Source organism: Bos indicus x Bos taurus, chromosome 23, assembly GCF_003369695.1.
Source record: "Bos indicus x Bos taurus breed Angus x Brahman F1 hybrid chromosome 23, Bos_hybrid_MaternalHap_v2.0, whole genome shotgun sequence".
NCBI lineage: Eukaryota > Metazoa > Chordata > Mammalia > Artiodactyla > Bovidae > Bos > Bos indicus x Bos taurus.
Window position 1 is genome coordinate 4,430,314 of NC_040098.1, and position 18,939 is coordinate 4,449,252.

Sequence of the window (18,939 nt, forward strand, 5' to 3'; positions counted from 1 at the left end):
GGTCTTTTAGTCTCTGGACATTGTCTTTCAATATGTCTAGACAATCTCCTAACTGTGGCTCTACTTAAGCGCTCCACACCCAGGGATGGCTAAGAGCCTTAATATATTAATGGTGAATCGTGGCCTGTTTCATCAGTTGATTTCAAGTGGTCTTGCTTCTTTTGAATATTTGCTTTGGTCTTAAGAAACTCAATTTCTGTAAATTGAGTGGGGATTATATGGTTAAAGATGCATGAACTGAATAATTAAATTCCAGGCCCCCTCCCCCCAAAGCTCAAAATCTACATGAACATGTTTCATCTCCTTCTAGAACATATTTTATTTTTGACATTCCTTTAATGCATGTAGAATTCTGTATACAGCACAATCAGAATTCCTTTGTGCCAAGGCTCTATTGTATGATACTACCACCGAGCAAGTGCTATGATATTTTAGGCTAAAGCACATTTGTAGCATCTGTATATGCGTTCGTGTCCAATACACTCATGTTTACATCTATACTTCCATTTGAAAATAAGATTCTTAATCATTTGTTCCAGAACCTTAAAAATGAGAGATATTGCAATACACTAATAAACCTTATGGAACAGGCACACCTGTGTTCTTTAAGGTCAGAAAGAAAGAGTCTGAAAGTTTGAAAGTAAATACCTTTTTTACTTTAAAAAAAAAAAAAGATAGCTGTATGAATTTTTGTCCCATCAAGTTTTACCTCTGTGACATGTGGGTACTTGCAGATGACTTAGAAAACAGAAATAACTGAGGTGCTGATTTGACTTGCCTTGAGGAAGTGGACGTTCTGTAAAAGATGGTTTTTATTTGCCTTTGGAAGTAAAAGGAAATAGAAGATCCTGGAGGTCGTTGCCGATTTCACTTTATCTCATTTTCATTATAGCCTAATAATCAGTATGGAACTTTACACATCCACTTTTTCAAACTTGTAGTCCCGAATTTGCTGAAAAAGTGGAGGTTGTTTCCTTCATCTTCTTTGTTGTGTTAAAACGCATAAGTCATCAGTTTGTCCTCGGCTTTATAGATGTTCTGTGTTTCATCTGGTCTTGGAAAGAAAAGTAAGAGTATTGGCCAGTGTGTTATGTGGAAAGCTAGAGACCTGGAAAACTCATTGTTTCCCGATGTATTTTGAAGCCGGTTATGATTTCCCATCAGTATCCAATTCGATGACTTCATTACAGTGCTTATTATCCCGATGACTTGCTGTGGGGGCTGATCTAATCAGAAAAGAATTGTAGGCTGTGAATAGGGAGTGTCAGCTCACTCAACTTTCAAAGTACAGTTGTTCCATTTTCTGAAATCGTGCATTGTTCAAAACATTTTCCATTCCTATCTGAACTTGAGAGCTTATTTCGATATTCATTTCTGACCAAGTTCCTTGATTCCAGGGTGACTTTGCGTTTGGCTGGAGTGTTATCAGGTTGCCAAGTGATCATATGCCCCAGCTGTTGAAAGTGTGGGTCAGCTGTAACAAATTCAGAGTTTGTCTGTTGACAGAAACGGAGAATTACAGTAATGTATAACGTTAGCAATTATGACTATTAGGTTTAGAAGTTGAGAGTTGAGTCCTCAGATGGCTTTGGAAGAACTTCAAACCTAGCCTTCTGGATCAGAACAAGAATAGCGGCAAGTGAGTGAGCCCTAATTATTTATGGTGTAGTCTATTCTTGGGTCTTGCTTTGGTCCTTACTTTTGAGTGAAAAGAGGCAACTGTCTGTTGAATTAGAATAACACAGAAAGAGCAATTTGCTGCAGAGAAGGGTGCCGTGTTCTGATTCATATTCCAGGGCCTTTACTTATAAAATGTATTTATTGCCAGGATGTTCAAGGCATCTAATTAAAAAAAAAAAATCTCATTACTTCAGCAGATTGCCAGAGGCAGGGTGAATAAAAGCATTTATTTACAAATAAAACATATTTCTTTATTATTGTTTATACTAGAAATAGCCCATATCAGTGACTTTCTTTAAGATCTTACAGTGAATTATCCAGGGTATTTACCATGTAATATAAGACATTTTTAGTAGGTTAGCATAAAAGATGCCCAGTATCCCTCTTGTCTTTCCTGTCAGTATAAGGAAACCAACTTACATACTGTTATTAGAATTAATTTCTGTGTATTATTATATTACTAGTATTAATTAGCTGTCACTGTGAAATTCTGCTGTTTGAGTCTGTGATGGAAGATTTTCTTTTCTCAACACATTGTTAATTTTTAAAATTGATGTTAAGTGTGAAAATGAGAGCGCTAATGTGAATCAGACACGACTGAGCAACTGAACTGAACTGAACTGAATGTGAATCCAATGAATTGTATTCTATACATTTTAGACTTAATGGACAAGGAAGGTAAATTATTTTGGTCCAAGAAAATGAGTATTTTCCCATTGACCTGGAAATTGATCAGTTATCCTCAAATAACTATAACAAGGGTTTCTTACTATTCTCTGTGAAAGCTGAGTGGCAGGTTTCTTACTTATGTATGACTATGTATCTTTGTGTATGCTGCTGCTGCTGCTAAGTCGCTTTAGTCGTGTCTGACTCTCTGTGACCCCATAGACGGCAGCCCACCAGGCCCCTCTGTCCCTGGGATTCTCCAGGCAAGAACACTGGAGTAGGTTGCCATTTCCTTCTCCAATGCATGAAAGTGAAAAGTAAAAGTGAAGTCGCTCAGTCGTGTCCGACTCTTAGCGATCCCATGGACTGCAACCTACCAGGCTCCTCCGCCCATGGGATTTTCCAGGCAAGAGTACTGGAGTGGGTTGCCATTTCCTTCTCCAATCTGTGTGTATAGATCATGGAAAAAACCTCTTTGATTAAGAAAAAAGACAGAAGTTTCTATTTTCCATGAAAACGCTGAGGAGTTGCTTTAATCCCTTTTCACGTTAAGGCCCCGTGATTCTGCTTTTGTGCATGGTGACAAAAGGAACTGAGAACTATTCCAGCTGTAATTTTCATTTTCAGTTCACTTTTAAGGCATACACAGATACATGAATGGTCAAAATCCTATCTTTTACTGTGTAAATTAATTCTGGTGCTGGCTGAATTGGAAGCTGGAGTGTAAAGATTTCAGAGAACTTTGCCCCCTTCAATCCATGTGACCTCAGTGGTTTTCAGTTGGCTTCAGGATTCTGCAAAATCTTGATTTCAGATTTCATCTCCTCTTTGAGATTCATAGTCAGTTGTGTAGTGAGTGGTCTTTAGTAGGGCCTCATCATGATTGGGAAGAACCCTGGAGAAGGAAATGGCAACCCACTCCAGTATTCTTGTCTGGGAAATCCCATGGACTGAAGAGTCTGGAGGGCTACAGTCCATGGGGTCACAAAGTGTCAGATATGACTGAGTGACTGAGCATTGCACATCGCGATAGTGCTACTTGTAGCTAGTTACGGTGGTATTAGTCTGGGCTTTTTCTTCTCTTTTAAAAAATGAAATAGGTTTAACTAGTAATGAGTGTTAGCTAAGATTGTGTTTGGATGTTTGTAACAAAGAACAGTTGATGATGTTTTCTTTTTCTCAGGGACTGGGTTCTGTGGGGAACCTCTCTTTGCCACCAGGACCCAGACTTGTGTGTTGCTTCTTGGCCATCATGTGGTTGTTCTCGGGTTACAAGGTGGCTGCTGCTCTTCCAGCCTTTGCATCTCAATTCTAGATGGGAAGAAAGGGGAATATTAGAGGAAGCACCCTGACTGAAACTGCCCACCCTGACCAGGCACCCTAATAACCATTTGCATGCATAAATATTTTAAAACAGGAGGTCCTGGTAAGGAAAATGGAACTAATAAGCCACCACTAAAATAGGAGTTTGGAATTAACATATACATACTACTCTCTATAAAATAGGTAACCAACAAGGACCTATTGTATAGTACTGGGAACTGTACTCAATATCTTGATTACCTATTTTATATATAGTAGTATGAAAATGTTAATCCCAAGCTCCTAATTTATCTCCCCCCTTTCTCTTTTGGTAACCCTAAGTTTGTTTTCTATGTTTGTGAGTCTATGTTTTATAAATTAAAGTTCACTTGATCTTTTTTTAAGATTCCACATATAAGAGATAGCTTATGATATTTGTCTTTCTCTGTCTGACTTGTTCACTTAGTATGATAATATCTAGGTTTATCAATGTTGCCTCAGATAGCATTATTTCTTTTTTATGGCTGAGTAATATTTCACTGTATGGTCTATTCCTTTAATGTAATTATAATTGTCATAGTTTTCTACTCTACTCTCTTTTCATTCAGAAGAGGAAGCAAATAGTCCTCCTGGGGTTGGGTATTGGGGAAAACTCTGTCCTTCAGGTCAAGTGGGATTTTCCGTGAACAGAGGCTGAAGGTGGCAGGGAGGAGAGCCTCAGGGGGAGGGTCTGGCGGGGCAATTCTGTTGCATTAGCAGAACCACAGAACTCATTTGGAGAGTTTGGCTGAATGGGATGGGGTGGCGGTTATGGGAAGGTGGATCTGGCTGAATATGGACCAGGTTGAAGAGAGCCTGGGATGCCATAGCCAGCACCAGATTTGGGGTTTCTTCTCTAGGCAGGGAACTCTCATGATCTTTGCCAGGGTATTAGATCAGTTTCAGGAAGATACCTCTGGTAACAGTGTGGAGGCTGAATGGGATGGGAGCCTCAGGAAGCCACCAAAAGATTGGGGTGGTTGGATGGAAGGCTGGTTCAATAGGAGCTTACTTCAGAAACTTACAGCGTGGCTGATGGTTGGCTGTATGTGTGGGGACAGGATGGGGTGCAATGACTTTGTTATAGAAGTTACAGTTGAAGATACTTGGGGTCTTTTTAATTTGTAGAAAATCTCTTATAGTGTATGTTCATTACAAAACATAGTTTGGAGTTTTAAAAATTCATTTAAAGCTGCTGTTAAATAGACCTTTAGCTTAGCTGTAGATGGATGGAACCCAGTTAATTCAGTAAATGATGCAAAGAGCTGACTCAGTGGAAAAGACCCTGATGCTGGGAAAGATTGAGGGCAGGAGGAAAAGAGGGTGACAGAGGATGAGATGGTTGGATGGCATCACCGACTCAATGGACATGAGTTTGAACAACCTCTGGGAGATGGTGAAGCACAGGGAAGCCTGGCCTGCTGCAGTCCATGGGGCTGCAAAGAGTCGGACACAACTGAGCTACTGAACAACAACAAATAAATATTTATCAAAAAAAGAAAATGCTGTTTTAAAATAGTCTTTTTCCTCTTTTTTTTAAAAAGGGGTGTAGTTGACATAACATTAGAAAAAATTCTTGGTATTAATCATTGTTAGGGCTTCCCAGGTGGTCCTAGTGGTAAAGAACCACTACAGGAGACATAAGAGACTTGGGTTTGATCCCTGGGTCAGGAAGATCCCATGGAGGAGGGCATGGCAACCCACTCCAGTATCCTTGCCTGGAGAATCCCATGGACAGAGGAGCCTGGCAGGCGACGGTCCACAGGGTTGCAGAGTTGGACACGACCGAAGTGACTTAGCACACATGCACTTATATGACAGGCACCGGGTAGTGTATTGCAAATGAGTTCTCTCTCATTTCTGAATCTCATAACTATTTAACTACTGCCGTTTCACCAATCGGAGAAGGCAATGGCACCCCACTCCAGTCCTCTTGCCTGGAAAATCCATGGACGGAGGAGCCTGGTAGGCTGCAGTCCATGGGGTCGCTAAGAGTCGGACACGACTGAGTGACTTCACTTTCACTTTTCACTTTCATGCATTGGAGAAGGAAATGGCAACCCACTCCAGTGTTCTTGCCTGGAGAATCCCAGGGACAGGGGAGCCTGGTGGGCTGCCGTCTATGGGGTCACACACAGTCGGACATGACTGAAGTGGCTTAGCATAGCATAGCATAGCATTTCACCAATATGAACACTGAGGCTTAGAGAAGTTGGTAGCAATGACATTTGAACATTAAGTGTATATTTGATATAAACTATATGTTATGAGTTTTGTTATACTAACCAGGAAATGTTGCAGAAGTAGTATTTTTAAGCATATTTTAAAAGTTAGGATTATGATTTTATTACTAGATCTTTCTGAAGTGTGTTAAATGGATACATGAAATAAAAAGTAATAGTTTAAAAATTCATAGAGACTTAGTTCAAATATTAAATAGACTTTGGAGCTTGAACCTGTTTTATCTTAGCTGGATTATATATTCGAATGGGTAGATATCCATGAAAATAAAATAGAATTTTAGTATGAGCATTTCCAGTGTGTATTTAGATTGAGATTTTTGAAAAGAATTATGTTTTGTAAATGTCACTGATGAATGTGGCTGCCTTGATACATGCCTGAGATGTTTCCTGGAAAGAATCGTCAAAGGGAGCTGACAAAGTCCTGATTTTTCTCTAGTGGGTGAAAATATTTCCCAGTGAATCCTGGTATTAAAGGCATTATACAAAGATACCATTGTCCCAGTGAATTAAAAACATGTCCCTCTTTTCACTGGTACAGTTCTCCATGCTGGCCGTGCCAGTGGGGCAGTTTGTCTTCGTGATGCTGGGCATGAAGCAGAACTATTCGGTGGCTTATTTTACCCTCCTGAAGGGAGAAAGGCAGACCTCCCTCACTCTCCACCTCACTAGCTTAAAAACGAAGCTGAAAGTTGCTCAGCCACGTCCGACTCTGCGCTCCAGGCCAGAATACGGGAGTGGGCAGCCTTTCCCTTCTCCAGGGGCTCTTCCCAACCCAGGGGTCGAACCCAGGTTTCCCGAATTGCAGGCGGATTCTTTACCAGCTGAGCCACAAGGGAAGCCGTTTTGTGTTAATAAAGGTGGGATAAAATAGGGCATATGAGGTATTTTGGGCAGTAGAGATTACATAGTCAGTGAATGATGTAGACCTGAGAATGCAAGTCCTCTGACTCCTCCTAGGGCAGTGGCCATAAAAAACAAATTTTTTTCTTTTTTAGGGAAGTTTTGGTTTTATGGAAAAATTGAGCAGAGAGTCCAGTGCTCCCTCCCCTCCCCACAGTTTCCCCTTTAGATATCTTGCATTGGTGTGGTGCATTTGTTTAACTGATGAACCAGTATTGGTACATTAGTATTACTAAGATCCAGCTTGCGTTTGTAACACAGCACGCTCTTTCTGGGCTGTGTTACAGGAGAGACTGTTTCTTTGGTCTGTGTGTCTGCTTTTGTGCCCCTACCCCACTGTTTTGGTTACTGTAGCTTTGTATGTGGTCTCAAGTCAGGGAGCCTGATTCTTTTAGCTGTGTTCTTTCTTCTCAAGATTGTTTTGGCTCTTCAGGGTCTTTTGTTTTTCCATACAAATTTTAAAATTATTTGTTCCAGTTCTGTGAAAAATGCCATCAGTGTTTTGATAGGGGCTGCATTGGTGTAGTTTGCTTTGGGTAGTATGCTCATTTTAACAGTATTAATTCTTCCTGTCCAAAACCACAGTGTATCTTTGCAACTGTTTCTGTTGTCTCCAGTTTTTTTCATTGATCTTATAGTTTTCTGAGTACAGCTCTTTTACTTCCTTAGATAGGTTTATTCCGAGGTATTTTATTCTTTTTGATGTGATGGTAAATGGGATTGTTGCCTTAATTTCTTTCTGATAGTTCTTTATTAGTGTATAGAAATGCGACAGCTTTCTATATATTAATTTTGTATCCTGCAGCTTAACCAAATTCATCGATGAGCTCTAGTAGTTTTCTGGTGATGTCTGTAGGGTTTTCTTTGTATAGTATTGTGTCATCTGCCAACAGTGACAGTTTTCTTTTTTTTTCCAATTTAAATTCCTTTTATTTCTTTTTCTTGTCTGATTTCTGTGGCTGGGACTTTCAAAACTATGTTGAATATGTACAGTTCTTTGGGAGCTGACACATGCATGTCATGTGTTCACTATTACAGTCTCATACGGAATAGTTTGATAGCCCCCAAGTCCTGTGCTCTGCCTCTTCATTCTCCCATGCTTCTGGCAACCACTGATCTTTTTTTTGTCTCCATATAGTTGAATCTTTTCCAGAATTTCCTGTAGTTGGAATTATACAGTATGTAGTCTCTTTAGACTGGTTTCTTTCCCTTGAAACTGAAAGTCGCTCAGTCGTGCCTGACTCTTTGTGATCCCATGGACTATACAGTCCATGGCGTTCTCCAGGCCAGAATACTGGAGTGGGTAGCCTTTCCCTTCTCCAGGGGATCTTCCTGACCCAGGGATTGAACCCAGTTCTCCCACATTACGGGCGGATTCTTTACCAGCTGAGCCGCAAGGGAAGCCCTTCTTTCACTTAGTAACGTGCATTTAAGGTTCCTCCATGTCTCTTCATGGCTTGATGGATCATTTCTTTTGACTATTGAATAGTATTCCATTGTATGAATTTACGGAGAAGGCAGTGGCACCCCACTCCAGTACTCTTGCCTAGAAAATCCCATGGATGGAGGAGCCTGGTAGGCTGCAGTCCATGTGGTCGCTACAAGTCGGAAGCGACTGAGCGACTTCACTTTCACTTTTCACTTTCACACAATGGAGAAGGCAATGGCAACCCACTCCAGTGTTCTTGCCTGGAGAATCCCAGGGACGGCAGAGCCTGGTGGGCTGCCGTCTATGGGGTCGCACAGAGTCGGACACGACTGAAGCGACTTAGCAGTAGCAGTATGAATGTACGTTTGTTTATTCATTCAACTTTTGAAGGACATCTTGGTTGCTTTCAACTTCTGTCAATTTTGAGTAAAGAAAGTGAAAGCGAAGTCGTTCAGTCATGTCTGACTCTTTGCGACCCCATGGACTGTAGCCCACCAGGCTCCGCCGTCCATGGGATTTTCCAGGCAAGAATACTGAAGTTGGTTGCCATTTCCTTCTCCAGGAGATCTTCCCGACCCAGGGATTGAACCCAGGTCTCCCGCATTGTAGGCAGACACTTAAGCCACCAGGGAAGTCATTTGGGTAAATAACTGGGAGTGTGACTGCTGGATCATAGGGAAGCCTGTGTCTACCCTTTAAGAAACCGCTAAACTCTCTTCCAAAGGGGTTGTACCATCTTTCGTTTCCACCAGCAGTGAATGAGAGTTCTTGTCACTCCACACCCTCCTTAGCATTTGGTGTTGGCAGTGTTCTGGATTTTAGCCATTCTGATAGGGTGTGGTAGCGTTGAATTGGTTTAATTTGCACTTCCCTAGTGACATGTGATGTGGAGTATCTTTTCATATGTGCATTTGCATTTATGTATCTCCTTTGGTGAGTTGTCTGGTCAGATCTTTTGCCTTTTGTTTTTTTCCTGTTGAATTTTGCATCCTTTGTGTCTTTCAGATATCAGTCCTTTATCACACATCTTTCATGAATGATTGGTAATCTTTTTTTTTAAGTTTACTTAAACTTCAATTTTATTAAGTTTATTTTGAAATTTTAATGATATTTCAAAATTTAACTTAAGAGATTTGAATATTTTATTTTAAATTTAATTTTATATTAAAGTATAGTCGATTTATTACTACAATGTTGTGTTACTTTCAGGCATTTGGCAAAATGATTCAGTTATACGTGTACATATATTCGTTCTTTGTCAGATTCTTTCCCCATAGAGGTTATTACAGAATACTGAGTAGACTTCCCTGTGTTATACAGTAGGTCCTTGTTCATTATCTATGTTATATATAGTAGTGTGTATATGTTGTTGTTGTTGAGTCGTTCAGTTGTGTCTGACTCTTTGTGACCCCTTGGACTGCAGCACGCCAGGCTTCCCTGTCCTTCACAATCTTCCAGAGCTTACTCAAACTCATGTCCATTGAGTTGGTGATGCCGTCCAACCATCTCATCCTCTGTCGACCCCTTCTCCTCCTGCCCTCAATCTTTCCCAGCATCAGGGTCTTTTCCAATGAGTCAGTTCTTTGCGTCGGGTGGCCAAAGTATTGGAGCTTCAGCATCAGTCCTTCCAATGAATATTCAGGACTGATTTCCTTTAGGATGGACTGGTTTGATCTCCTTGCAGTCCAAGGGACTCTCAAGAGTCTTCTCCAGCACCACAGATCAAAAGCATCAAATTCTTCGGCACTCAGCCTTCTTTATGGTCCAACTCTCACATCCATACATGACTACTGGAAAAACCATAACTTTGACTATCCGGACCTTTGTTGGCAAAGTAATGTCTCTGCTTTTTAATATGTTGTCTAGGTTTGCCATAGCTTTTCTCCCAAGGAGCAAGCATCTTTTAATTTCTGGAGATGGCTGCAGTCACCATCTGCAGTGATTTTGGAGCCCCCCAAAATAAAGTCTGTCACTGTTTCCATTGTTTCCCCATCTGTTTGCCTTGAAGTCATGGGACGGGATGCCATGATCTTTGATTTTTGAGTGTTGAGTTTTAATAGCTTTTTCACTTTCCTCTTTAACTTTCCTGAAGAGGCACTTTAGTTCCTCTTTGTTTTCTGCCATAAGGGAGGTTTCATCTGCATACCTGAAGTTACTGATACTTCTCCTGGCAGTTTTGATTCCAGCTTGTGCTTCATCCAGCCTGGCATTTTGCACGATGTACTCTGCATATAAGTTAAATAAGCAGGGTGGACATATTCCTTCCCTAATTTGCAACCAGTCTGTTTTTCCATGTCCGGTTCTAACTGTTGCTTCCTGACTTGCATACAGGTTTCTCAGGAGGCAGGTCAGGTGGTCTGGTATTCCCATCTCTTTCAGAATTTTCCACAGTTTGTTGTGATCCACTCAGTCAAAGGCTTTAGTGTCATCAGTGAAGCAGAAGTAGATGTTTTTCTGGAATTCTCTTGCTTTTTCAGTGATCCAGCAGATGTTGGCAATTTGATCTCTGGTTCCTTTGCCTTTTCTAAATCGAGCTTGAACATCTGAGAGTTCTCGATTCATGTAGTGTTGAAGCCTAGCTTTTAGAATTTTGAGCATTACTTTGCTAACATGTGAAGTGAGTGCAACTCTGCAGTCGTTTGAACATTGTTTATGTATATGATAGTAGTATTTTTATGTCGTTACCTCCTTTTGACACTTTCGAACCACTGCATGTTATAGATACTATTTAAATCAATAGGGCCCTGGGCATTTTTTTTCCCAGGGGCACATTATTTGTAAGTACTGTTTTGTTTTGCATAGGTACACCATGTGGACCTCCTCCGTGGGCTTGCATGGGGTGGCTCAGAGTTCAGCAATCTGACAGTTTGCTTTGGTGAATCTGCATATGCTGCTGGTACAGTTCAGGTATCCTGCCGGCTGGCAGCTATGATGCGTTATAACACTTGAGTCTAAAATTAGTTGAACTATTCTATTTTAAGGATAGGCTGACATTAGTAGTTCATGTCCTGCAAAACATGTGAAAGTTAAACTCTTAGGGTATTGAGTTACTTCTTTTAAAATGTAGTCAGAAATAGGGCTAAATAGATAGTAGTTTATATAATTGACTCAAGAATTTTTGTGATGGTGATTTGATTGTAGCCTGAGTATCATTCTATGCATATAGATAATGTCTAAGAGCACAAAGTTTTACTGTTACTACTTAGAATTAAGCAGCAGGTAAATGATCGTGTTTGAGTTTTAAAACCATGAGTTATGAGGTAAAACAAGATTACCTGATTTTTCTTTCAGCGTAGTTTTGGAAGAGCTACCGCCTATAAATATTTATGAATGCTGGAAACCACTGGCTGCCTTCGCTAGGAAAAAAGTATTTGGTTGTACGTTTTGTGATCTTTGTAATAACTTTATTTACATGACAGAAACTAGAGAATATTGATAATACTTGGTAGATAAAAAGCCAAATGGTTGAAATTCAGAGTTTTGATTTTGCTTCAGTTCAGTTCAGTGGCTCAGTATAGATACTATTTAAATAAATAACTTTATGATCTTCCTGAGGAAGGGCTTATGGTTATGAAGGCAATTGTAGTATTATTTGACTATCTTTCACACAGTCTCAGAAGCTCGAACAAGTTAGCTGCTGCAGATAACATGGTCTTCTTACTTTTCTTTGAGCAAAACGGACAGATTGAAGAATTCTAAATTACAGAAAGCAAAATGCAAGGGTGCTTTCTGTTCCTCGTTGAAAAATCGATGTATTTAATGTTACAAATGTTTTCTCATTTAGAATAGAAATTCAAATCTGTGCTTTAGTAGAGTTAAAATAATAAACAGGATAAAATACGTTTGTAACTAGCGTTTCATTGAAAGCTGTCAAGCTGCATTATTCCCAGCCTCATCTTTCTATATTTCTCACTGGAAGTTAGTTGATTCTGTGCTCAGATGCGCAGATCACCTGGTCACTTACACCCTCCCAGAGCCTCCATCATGTGTTCTAATCAGGATCCTTGGGAAGGCTGGGGAGAGAGGAGACACTTGGGGGCAGGAGAAATTTATCTTCACCAAATTGAGATATGTGGTTTAATTCTTTTTTTCTTGTCCTTTATTTTATTTTTTAAAATTTTATTTATTTTAATTGGAGGCTAATTACTTTACAATATTGTAGTGGTTTTGCCATACATTGACTTGAATCAGCCGTGGGTGTACACGTGTTCCCCATCCTGAACCCCCCCCTCCCACCTTCCTCCCCACCGCATCCCTCAGGGTCATCCCAGTACTCCGGCCCTGAGCACCCTATCTCACGCATCTAAATGCTTGTTGATCAAATACTTAGAAATGTGCAGAGGAACGGGGGCCTGTGCAAGGAAGGGGGACGCAGGCTGTGGGCTGTAGCCTCTGGAAGAGCAGAGACAGTGAGGCCAGTGGGCCCGCTCCACGTGGTGTCAGTGAGCCCTCAGCCCTCAGAGACGACTGTCCAGACCTCGAAGGTTCTCAGGGGCGGGAGGGTCTCAGGGGCAGGGCTGGTGTCTGAGGGAGGTGGTCTGGGGAGGAGGCTGTGCGCTGTGGGTGAGGGTGGGCGGTGTTGGTGGAGGGTTTTCTGCTTTTGCTTTTTCATCTGCACAGTCTAACCTTGTATTTCACTCTTTGCCCTGTGGGAAGAGTATTATCATAATGACTTAATCAATCCTTTAAACAAGAGCGATTTTATTTGTGGATAATCAGTGTTAAGCTGTGCATTTCATCCTCTGTTTTTAAGAACTTTGCTAATACCATGGATATATTATCAAATCTTAGGCTCCAGTTGTGAGAAATAACTTGAAGACCTGGCTCAACAAATGCAAAGGTTGAGACAATTTTGCCATTGGAGAGAGGCCTGTGTTGCTATGAACTTCCCTCCAAGGACTGCTTTTGCTGTGTTCACAGATCTTGTCCAGTGGTGTCGTTGTGGAATGAGTCTTGATGTGGTGTAGGAAATTCAGAGATCCATGATCCTAACTCCTTACATATTGATCGTATTTTTATAAACATGTTATAATTTCATTCTTACGCCTCCTCTCTGAGACAAGTAACGCAAGAGTCAGTTCCCTCAGAAGCTGGTTTCCCATGCCTGCATTGACGGGTGGCTGACGAGTTCTGACGGCGAGTCCACAGAGGCCTCTGCTCTTGGTGGTTGAGGTCTGTCTTTATACGCATTCACAGCTGTTATTAACCGTAGAGATTATAAGCGATGTATGTGACGAGAGGTGAATAGTCTCAGTTTAAATAAACAGCTATTTAATAAGTCCTGGGATTATTGGTAGAGGTCTATATTCAGAAAGTAGATAAATACAGTTTCCTTTTTGTGTAATGTTGTTTTGGGCTATCCTTAACCTGTAAACTTTAGTGAAAAATTTTGTTGCTGGCTATTGGGAATTTAGGTATTGGAGAGAAAAACTCCATTATCTTTTATTTCTGTTGTTAACTGAAGCAGCTTTTAAAATTTTAGGGTTTTACGTTTAGACAAGAAAACTATCCCAATGACTAAATGTATAATTTCTGTATTACTCAATGGAAAAGCAGGAACTACATCTATGTAAATTTGGGGGGAATGTGAGAAGAAAAATCTATGATACAAGGTAGGTAGCATTTCTGGGAAATAAAGAAATGTGCAAAATATGTATAAAAGACCTATAGTTCCATTATCCAAATACACTAATTAATGTTCTGACATATTTTCTCTTCTTTTCCTTTTCTCTTTTCTCGTTAATATATAACATTTAAATTTGGACCGTGTATGTAAAATTCTATATCCTGCTTCTGTCCAACTCTTCATGACCCCATGGTCTGCAGCATGCCAGGCTTCCCTGGCCTTCAGTATCTCCTGGAATTTACTCAAATTTATGTCCATTGAGTTGGTGATGCTGTCTGAGCATCTCGTCCTCTGTACCCCCTTCTCCTTTTGCTTTCAGTCTTTCCCAGCATCATAGCCTTTTCCAATAAGTTGGCTCCTTGCAGTCCAAGGGACTCTGAAGAATCTTGTCCAGCACAGCCATTCGAAGGAAGTCAGTTCCTTGGTGCTCAGTCTTAATTATGGTTCAACTCTCACATGTGTGCATGGCTACTGGAAAAACCATAGCTTTGACTGTATGGACCTTTGTTGGCAAAGTAATGGCTCTGCTTTTAAATATACTGTCTAGGTTTGTCGTAGCTTTCCTTCCAAGGAGTAAGTGTCTTTTAATTTCATGGCTGCAATCACCATACACAGTGATTTTGGAGCCCAAGAAAATAAAGTCTCCCACTGCTTCTACCTTTTCCCCGCCATGAAGTGATGGGACCAGATGCTGTGATCTTAGTTTTCTGAGTGTTGAGTTTTAAGCCAGCTTTTTTACTATCTTCTTTCACACTCATCAAGAGGGCTCTTTAGTTCCTCTTCACTTTCTGCCATTAGAGTGGTATCATCTGCATATCTGAGGTTGTTGATATTTCTTCTGGCAATCTTGATTCCAGATTGTGATTCATCCAGCATTTCTCATGCCCTGCTTACCCACTTAATATATCAGGATATTTGCTAAATGCCATTAAATATTGAGGTTGGCCAAAAAGTTCATTTGGGTTTTTCTGTACCATCTTTTGGAAAAACCCAAAAGAACTTTTTGGCCAACCCAATATTGTTTCAAAGTGTTTTTAATGACTGATGCATGCATTCTGTTATGTATAGTGATAAACAGTGTGGTGACACCATTTAAGCAATTTTGTGTCCTGATAGATTTGGTTAATATTATTATGTTGGTATATTTTTGATCTAATTACAAGCTTCAAAAATACGTTTTCAAGATAAGAAAGAAATCTCACGGGTTATATAAGCTGTTAACGGTTAACTGGTTATAAGATCCTGCCTAGTTCATGACTGAGTAGATTCTTGAGTTATATATCCAACTAAAATTTTCTCATTGGTCTGAAGTCTAGAAATTCCACAATAAATTAAGCAATGATGAATAATCTAGAGACCCGATTTCCCTTCTTGGCTCGCAGTGCTGACTAGCTAGTCTTGCATGGGCTCATAAGTTAAAGGAATGATTGCCTCATCATCCTGTAGTACTTGTGGTAATGAGTTAATTCATTGTTTATTCATTTAGAAAACATGTGTTGAGTATTTATTTGTTGAGTATTTCTTGTGTGCCAGCAAGTACTATATGTTAGGTCACCAGGGTGACCAATATATGAAAAACAGTTACCTTTTCTTTTACTTGTTGAGTTGTGGATGCATTTCTTTATTCTTTTCTTTGGTCCATATTTAATTTTATTATTTTTACATTCTGTGTCACTTTGCTCTGATATGATGGTCTGTCTGGTTATCCTTGGCATCACTTTCTGACCTACTTTCCATTTATTGTCTTTGGCATACACTTTATGTTTTATTTGAGATGATCACCATATTCATAGTTTTAATTTATTTATGAAACTACTGTTGATTCCTTTTGAAAACGCCTTTGTTCTGTGCTTAGTTGTTCAGTCATGTCCGACTCTGTGTGACCCCATAGACTAGCCCACCAGGCTCCTCCGTGCATGGGATTCTCCAGGCAGGAATACTGGAGGCGGTTGCCATGCGCTCCTCCAGGGGATCTTCCCAACCCAGGGATTGACCCCAGGTCTCCCGCATTGCAGGCGGATTCTTTACCATCTGAGCCACCAGGGAAAATGACTTTAGGACTTTTGATATAGGCTGTAATCCTTGATTGCATTTGCCTTTTATTGTTCACGCTGGTCTTCAAGATTGTCCTCTTTGTTAGTGGTACTGAATTAAGCAGTACTTGGGAGGAACTAGGCTTATTTATAACACTGATTGAAGTAAAACTTTAGAAGAAATTCCTAATTTAAAACCTTTTCCCACTTTCTTCACATGAGTTATGTAAACTTGGTGCCTTCAAGTGTGAACAAATGACCTATATTAATCAGTGAAAAGAACTGTAGTTCTGCATCTGACCCTGAGTCTGCTCCCTTGTTGGCCCATCTTTGAGAATTACCGTTGCTCGTGGTTGATACAGAGAAACAATGAGTGCACTGATTTCTCGACTTTCATTTTATAATTGAGAAAACTGAAGTCCAGGGAAGGGGAGTCAGCAGGGGAAGAGCAAGATCTGCGCTGAGGTCTCTTGACCCTGCATCCCCACACGCCTCCTGCTCCTTTATGGCTTTCAGTGGATAAAAGAGGTGCTTTCATGGGCTAGGTATGAGCCACTTCAGGAAAAAGCCCTGGCTTACGAGAGAGTTAGTAAGGAAATTAATGGAGAAGAAATGAGTGGAAAAAGTGAAGCGACAGGGCGTCGTGTGACATGTCCTGCGGTGAGAAGACTGCTGAGTTGTCAGCGTTGTGTTTGATGTTTACGGACTTCGGGGGCCAGTGGGATGTCAGTGAACTTACACTGCGAGCAGCAGGCTCATCACTGCTCTGGTGCTTTAAGAAATAGATTAGGTTTAATATAAATTGGATTCATAAACCCAGACAAAATAGTCCTCCATTTTGAAAAATTTAGTGATACTGGGCTGCAGCGTTTGATCAGTGTGTGGATTCCTGGCTGCTTTCTGATTGACTGTAGGATTCAGGCTCCCGGCAGGCGGGCTGGGCCAGTAGCCATTCCCGTTCCCTTCCCCATGGCTGCCTTCTGGGGTGAGACTCTGGGGCTGTCCTCATGCTGTGGGTCAGGGTGGACACGGGATGCTGCTCTATGACCTGTTTCCAGTCTGCCTCCAGAGTGCGAGCGGCAGGGAAGGGATGGGACGTTGGGGTCTACTTGCATCCTGGAGGGGCGTGTGCCGTGTGTGGGAGGTGTGCCCTGGCGGGAAGGGGCCGAGAAGAGGAGAGGCAGCTCATCTCTTGGCATTTCTGGGGAGTCTGAGGTGGGGGTTGGAGGTGAATGGTGGCCCGACTCCGATGCCCATCTTTGGTTCTTCCTGCTTCCGTTCGCTTACCCTGCACCCTCCAAGCTCAGTTTTGCTTCTTCTGGCTGGTCCAGGCTCCTCAGCCTCCCTGTGACAGCAGCAGGTGAGTATGTGGTTGGAGGGATGTGATTTGGAAAGTGCGTTTCCATAGCAACATGCCTGATTTAGGTATTTATTAAACTTTATTTTTTTTGTAGATCCAGTTATTTAATTATTCTAGATTGACTCCAAAATGTCAATATATGTTGTACAGCAATAATGTTATTGTTTTACCATTTTTGCAATTAAAAATAGAGCCTTGTATGACCAGGGGTTATCTAATCTTTATTTAAACAGGATTTTAAGGAGGAAATGTGTTATACATTGGGTTTTTTTTGGAATTTACAAGTAAATTTCTATAGTAAAATTTTCATTGGCAAATATTTGGGAGTAGGTCTCTGGGGAAATTTAAAGGATTTTGGAAAATGTTAGTATTTTTTTTAAGGTTAGTGACCACTTTTATTCCTGTTGTCATCCTCCAAAAGCATTTAGTGTAACATCCAGGACTGGCAAGGATGTGGGAAAATAGTACTCTATGCATTGCTTCTGACATGTGATTTCCTAACCATCTTTGGGGAAAGGAGGTTGCTGCTGAAGGAACATCTACTCTGACCCACCAAAATTCCAGAATCTTCCTTACAGGTAGAATTCAAGATGTTTATTGTGACATTGTTTATAATGGCAAAATACTGGAAACAGCTATCAAGAGGGGATGCTGCTAAGTCGCTTCAGTCATGTTCGACTCTGTGCGACCCCACAGACGGCAGCCCACCAGGCTCCCCCGTCCCTGGGATTCTCCAGGCAAGAACACTGGAGTGGGTTGCCATTTCCTTCTCCAGTGCATTAAAGTGAAAACTGAAAGTGAAGTCGATCAGTCACGTCCTACTCTTAGCAACCCCATGGACTGCAGCCTACCAGGTTCCTCCATCCATGGGATTTTCCAGGCAAGAGTACTGGAGTGGGGTGCCATCGCCTTCTCCATCAATAGGGGATAGCTGAGTAAATTTATATACTTCTGTACCTTGAAATGTTAAGAAACTATTAAAAAAATATGAGTTAGATGTCTCATTATTGACCCATAACATTTCCCCAGTGTTTTAAGAAAAATTAAAAGGCAGAAGACTAGTGTGTATGGCATTTTTATAAAACAGGAAAAATTATGTATTGAAGCATAGGGAGAGAGAGGAAGGTTAGAAACTGAGCTGTTAATGTGGTTAACTCCAGGAGGTAAGATTTTTTTCAGTCTTGGCATTTGACATTTTGAAAAGTATCTTATTTCTTCTTTTATAAATATAGATGCCACCACAAATAAAGGAGAACATTCATAAGAAGAAAATTATTAAATACTTGAACAAATGTGATGAAGCGGTACTGGTTTTTGAGAATAGCTTTCACCGTGTGACTCTGATGAGTATGATTTATAAGTTGTGGGTATTAAGTGACATTGACTTAATAGACCATCTGGCACTCTCATGAACAATTTACAGACTTATGGTTTGTGTGGTCCCTATGTCTGAAGTGGCTCATTATGACCTCAGCTACCATTCTTCACATCTGATTTGATCAGTCACTTGCTGGCAAAGTCCAGTGGGGCGTGAAGGTGCTGACTCAAAGAGTTAGGCAGATGGAACCCTGGTCCCTAAGGAGTGCTGTCCTGAGTCACACTTCTGTTTGTTTTCTTATCTGGCTTCATTTTTTACTCATTTATTTAACAAGTTACCTGAA

The 18,939-nt window shown here is 40.8% G+C and overlaps 1 protein-coding gene across 21 annotated transcripts in view; it reads left to right on the plus strand.

Moving 5' to 3' along the window:
• Positions 1 to 18,939, plus strand: part of DST (dystonin) — a 520,430-nt gene that overhangs the window by 111,169 nt on the left and 390,322 nt on the right. The gene's annotated exons all lie outside the window — the stretch shown is intronic.